This window comes from Hibiscus syriacus, unplaced genomic scaffold (genome assembly GCF_006381635.1).
Source record: "Hibiscus syriacus cultivar Baekdansim isolate YM2019G1 unplaced genomic scaffold, ASM638163v2 tig00116994_pilon, whole genome shotgun sequence".
NCBI lineage: Eukaryota > Viridiplantae > Streptophyta > Magnoliopsida > Malvales > Malvaceae > Hibiscus > Hibiscus syriacus.
Genome location: NW_024063510.1, coordinates 531,960 through 537,849, shown reverse-complemented (window position 1 = coordinate 537,849; position 5,890 = coordinate 531,960). Strand labels below are relative to the sequence as shown.

Below are 5,890 nucleotides of genomic sequence, written 5' to 3'. Positions count from 1 at the left end.
CACAATATTTTTTTATTTTTTTATTAAATTTATTAATTTATGTTTATATTAAGCCGTATATAGTATTGCTAGACTTTATATATTAAAAAAAACCAAGGCAAAATTATGAACAGTTTTACTAGCAACAAGTCAAGTCAAACTGAGTACTGCTAAACTCATGATCGACAGCTTTCTTAACCAATGACAGTGTACTTACCCTAGTTTAAGGGGTCTAATGCCTTATCCCACTAGAACAACTGTTTGTTGGTATTGTTAATTTTTTTTTATGTTGTTCGATGGTTGAATACTTTGTTTAATCTTTCGCACTTTATATTATATTGGACTATTTAGTTCAGTCTTGTCTATTTTCCCTCTTCCAAATAACTAATAATGTTAAGATCAGAATCTTAGATAATAGTTATGTTTTCGTAATAAAACTCTCTATTTTAGTAGAAGACAGAATTCAAAAATAAACGCAAACAACTGAAATTGAAAATTTTAGATTTTAACCTACTCATATGAATTAAGGCTTTTTTAAGAAAATTTGAAATTCTTGTTTAAGGATTTTAATGATATGATATCAGTATTTTTAGGACTGGATTGTAAAGATTTAAAATTCGATACTAATTTAGGATTTCAACAACTAGGGGCCTTAGATTTACCCAATTTTCTGGTTTAAACTCCGAAGAAATTTAACATCAAAAAAGCCGATATACATAAAAGTTGGTAGGCAAGATGATGGTTTTTTGTTGGAAGCAACCCATTGAGGGATTAAGTTGTAAAAGGAAGAAATTTATTGTTGAAAAAATGAATTAGAATTAAACAGTTATTCTACTGTTGCTGAAGAGCGTGTGATTCAAATCGGTCAAAAATATACTTAAAACGAAGAATGAGTCGTAGAAACAAGGAAATCAAAGACCGAATCAATATATAATCAAATTAATTAACTAAAGATCAAAACGGCATCGTTTTAACTTTCAATTATTCGAACTCGAAATTCAAGCTCGAATTCGAAATTCAAACAAAAAAATCGAGTTGAATCAGAAAACTCGTCTCAAATAACTTGAAATTAAGAGAAAAAAATGATCTTTACGGGTTGAATCGGGTTTCGATCACCCTACTAGTAAATATTTCTTTAACAGTTGATCTCCATAAATAGTAATTTCAAAATGTCAACTAGTACATAGTGGAACTGATTAATGTCATATTCAAGATAAAAAAGAGTAATCTATCCTCTGTTTATTTCTTGAATCATTAAAATTAACATTCAGAACCTAATAGTTCCAGTAGCACAACAAGAAGTTTACTGGGAACAGTATGAAATCATATTCAAACACAATGAGGAACAAGGTAAACAGCCAAACCAGGCTGATTGATGACCACTCAATGTATTGATCACAGTACGATCATCTGGCTCACACCATAAAATCAGGAATATCGCCCCAAGTTGTTAAAAACAGCTCGAATCCAACGTCTGGCAGTTAATATCACCATCAGAATCGAAAAAACTAAAAGGCAAGCAAAAAGAACAGCAGGGAAAAAGAAGAAATGGGACTAGTTTGCCTCCTTTAGGGCATAGCAATAAGCAGGTTCAAAAATCTAAGTAGTTTATAATCAACTCTCACATGGATTTCCTTTCACCTTTTCCATTCAAACCACTTTCCTTGGCTAAATCAGGACATCTATAGCAATCTTTTTTGTTCTCTGCTGTCTAGCAAACAATGTGTGTGTACACAGAATCAGAGCACAAAGTCAACAGCTGACGGATGGTTACCGTGCATTATAATGTCTATGATGTGAGAGTTGAAGATCTAATTCAAGGACACATTGGTAAGTCCTCAGGTGCTACTGAACACATGCAAACATACACTTCCTAGAGAATGTTGGTAATAGAGCATTATAGTATTGAAGACTCGGGCACAACTAGGGGGATGCAATAATACGAATGCAACTGCCGCCATCGATGGAAAAAGTAGATGACAGCATGAAAATCTGCTTAACATGTTAGTTATCAGAAAAAATTAGCAGGCCATTACTTCAGACCGTACAAATCGCTGATTGCAACTAGATTCAGGATCAGAAGCATCAGAATTGGATATTTCCAGTAACCTTACCAAGGTAACTACATCAACTGAAGAAGTTTTAATCCTTTCAAGAAGACTGTCGACTGTAACATCGCATTCAAATGCACTCACTCGATTGTCTTTGAACTCTGCATGTGACTGCATTTCAACAACAAAACTTAGTCCTGCCTAACCATCTAAGAAACAATACACACCTGTTTCTGTTCACATGCTGAACATTGTTGTAAACTTGACAATTACTGTGACTAATAATGTTATGAACATATTACTAAGCATACATGAAAACCATATAAAAATATACTGTTCTAAGCCAGAAATGTTCAATGAGGGCACAAATATAATGTTACGACACTATTTTATTCCAATTTAAACAATTTTCTATAACTATATATGATATACATATATATATATCTTCATATTTTTTTATATGTGATATGAGTATATCATGCAGAATTGAGGGACTCGACTCGAACTTGGAAACCAGTACACTAATCACTAAAATTTTTAGTTATTCAAGTTCTATTTTATAACTCGACTCAAATTTGAATTTGCTTTGAGTTGAGTCGAGTCGAGTTTTTAAGCATTAGAGTCGAAAAATTCAACTTTTTTGAGTCGAGTAGAACTTTGCTCACTACTACATTCAATTACACCCAATAATTAATCTTGCAATTAAGCACCATGGAAAAGAAATGAAACCATATTATATTTGAACTAGCAGGTAAAATAACATTACTTTAGAAACAATGAAGAATAAGTGTACCTCTAAAACAACCTTGCCACTTGTTGAATGAGCATCATCAGAAAAGTAGTGCCCCCAGTCCTTCTCCAAGTAATGTCTATCTTTGAAAAACTAAAGCAACATAACAGTCAAACTCAAAAACCATGTAATACGCTTTATCCTTTTGAGACGAAACAAATCGGAACGAACAAAAACCTTTCTTAGCAAATTTTCCCAGAAAATGTTCTATAAATAGTTTAAATATTCTATAACTCTTATCTCTTAATAGGTAGCGAACGTGTTAACATCTATAGAAAATCGAGATGTGTTTTGCCTTCAAGACAGGTTCCGAGGATCATGAATATTTCTGTGTTTTTAAAATGAAATATATGATCCATGGTGGTGTTGGTTTCAATAAACAGTCTTGCCGTGCACATGTAAGTATAAAAATGGTCCTTTATTTCACTTTAGTTGAAAATTATTCCTGTTCATCATGCCATTGTAATTTATCATTTTCATGCTGCTTCAGGCCCATCTAATATCAAACCAATCCAAGTCAAGGAGGGGGTCGAGAATGAAAGGCAGAGCGTGTCGTGAAAATTTGATAATGCGTGGTAGCGAAGTGCAGTCCTTATGGACCGTGACGCTGCATGTCGAACATATATAAGATATATAGTGTCCCTCGGTGTCACATGCATCACAAATGAATAGATTTCTTCTCCAATGTAGTGTGAATGAGCGCTGATGACGGCTTTTACCTCGGTCAAGCACATTCAATATTGATGTTAAAATTGCAAAGAGAACGACAATAAAAATATCCAAAATGTTGCTTTTGGCATAGCTTGCAAAAGGGATCATTCTCATTATAGTTGAGAAAAAGAGGGTGTATTTGATGAGAAGCGTGATGGATTTCAGCAGGTAATTCATCAAGTCATTTCTTATGGGAAACAAAAGATGGACAGTGAAAACAAATGTATATAGCATCTGTCAGTGGTTGATGACACTAGAAGCACTTCACTCTTTTGAATTCATCCATGAGGCTTTGAATGAAGGTCAATGGCTGTGGGTGGAATTCATGTTTGGACTCTTGGTCGAGGATGAAGAGGGAGATTGGAAATTGAATCGGGTGCTAGGGATGAAGGTGATAATTGCACGGTGCACAACTAAAGCATGAATTTGAAATTACATCCCCACAAGCTGAGCAGCAAACTTTCTCTCCTTCATTGCTTTGCTCTTCCACAAACACCAAGGGATGCTCATGAAAACCATGCTTAATCTCCCTCTTGTTCTCTATCTCCATTTCTGTTTTGTGAGCAAGGAACGAGGTAGTAGTTAAAGGAAAGAAAGAATAAACTTGAATTGAAAGCTAAATTTGATGTGCTAAGTTGTACTAAAAAATCTCTCTTTTCTTTGGTTAAAACATTTTGTTTTATTCTTCAAAGTTTAACTCTGACGATAAAAGATTTATAAAGAAACAGACTCTCCTTTATTATAATTTTTTCTTACAAAAGTTTTTATAAATTCATCCGCTAATATATAATTTTACATTCTTATCTAATTAAGATAAAAGATTTATAAAGAAACAAACTCCCATTTATTATTTTTCAAATTTTACAAAATGTATTTTTTATATAGAAATAATAATTATAAGTGTTTTGAAATGCAACCGACGGGAAAGTAAGGGTTCAAAAATCGACCCAAACACCCGACTTTACAACCCGTGCCAAGACCTTAACCTCCAAGTTCCCGTTACCAACCTTTACAAGCTACCCACCTCCCCGGAGTTTCTCTTCGCCGAGGAATCCCTCCGCCAGCGCCGTTCTTGGGGCGAAAACCTAACATTTTACACCGGTTCCGCTTATTTAGGCGGCTCCGTGAGCGGCGCATCCGTCGGGCTCTTCTCGGCTCTGAAAAATTTCGAGCAAGGCGATACATTGAAGCTGAAAATCAATCGGATCTTGAATAGTTCGGGTCACACGGGTCGGTCATGGGGGGAACCGTATCGGGCTGGTGGGCTTGATTTATGCGGGGACGGAGAGTGGGGTGATTGCGATGACTGATCGTGATGATGTCTGGAGTAGCTCGGCGGCGGGTCTCGCGACCGGAGCTGTTTGTCGGGCTGCGAGAGGGGTGAGGTCTGCTGCGGTTGCCGGTGCGCTTGGTGGGTTGGCGGCTGGAACGATGGTTGCCTGAAAGCAAGTGCTGAAGAGATACGTGCCGATTAAAAAAATTTGAAGGAGCAATTTTCAGTGAGTCGATATGCCCTTTAATCGTAAATTTTGATGGCGGTGGATTAATTTTTGAATCAATTGGTTCTGGTGAAATTTAAATCGTCTAATCTGTGAAGATAATGTCACGAATAAACTTCTTATTTCTATATTAATGGATCAAACATGCTCTTACTCTTTTTCCTTTATGCTCTGTTTGTATGATGAATGGCAATTAGAGAGTTCCTTGTTGATAATATATTTTAGCCTTGGTGGGGAAAATTCTCTCTGATATTGTTTCTTTTAGATATCTATGCATGCATGAAAACTTTGTTTACACATGTTTCTGCTTTTACTAAGTTGCTCTTCTTGTTAACTGTTTAATGAAAGAATCAAGGAAATGGAATGTCTGCTAAAAACCAAGTTGATGATGTTTGATGTTCAACCAGGGATGGAACTGGAAATTTCAAATCCACATGTAGTTTAGGTATTTTCTATTGATATCTAATTTGCTGCTCCTGAAGCCCATCTGTCTAAAGGTGTTAGAATGGAAATTGGTTTAAATTTTCATTTCTCTAGCCTTCTTCTGGAAATTAGTTTAGGGTTTCTGTTACTCGCAACATGTTCATGCCTCTACACGGATCCGATTTGGAGTTCGTAGCCTTCCTTAACACAGCCGGCCTTGAGCTTAGTTTTTCATGAGCTTCTTTAGATCATCTCAGCATTCTTCTTGATGTTCTTTTGGGCTTTTCTAGCCTACCTTCTGGTCTTGCTCCTGCTCGGTTGGGGTTGTAAGTGTGAATCTTGCTTCTCTTCTCCTACCAAACCCTTCTAACTTGTATTCTGTTTTGTCCCAAAAAGGCGTGGTTTGGGATGCTGATATTTTCCATGTAGAAAGCATG

The 5,890-nt window shown here is 35.8% G+C and overlaps 1 pseudogene; it reads left to right on the top strand.

Moving 5' to 3' along the window:
* Positions 1-3,778: 3,778 nt before the first annotated feature.
* Positions 3,779-5,186, top strand: LOC120193289 (annotated as a pseudogene).
* Positions 5,187-5,890: the final 704 nt, after the last annotated feature.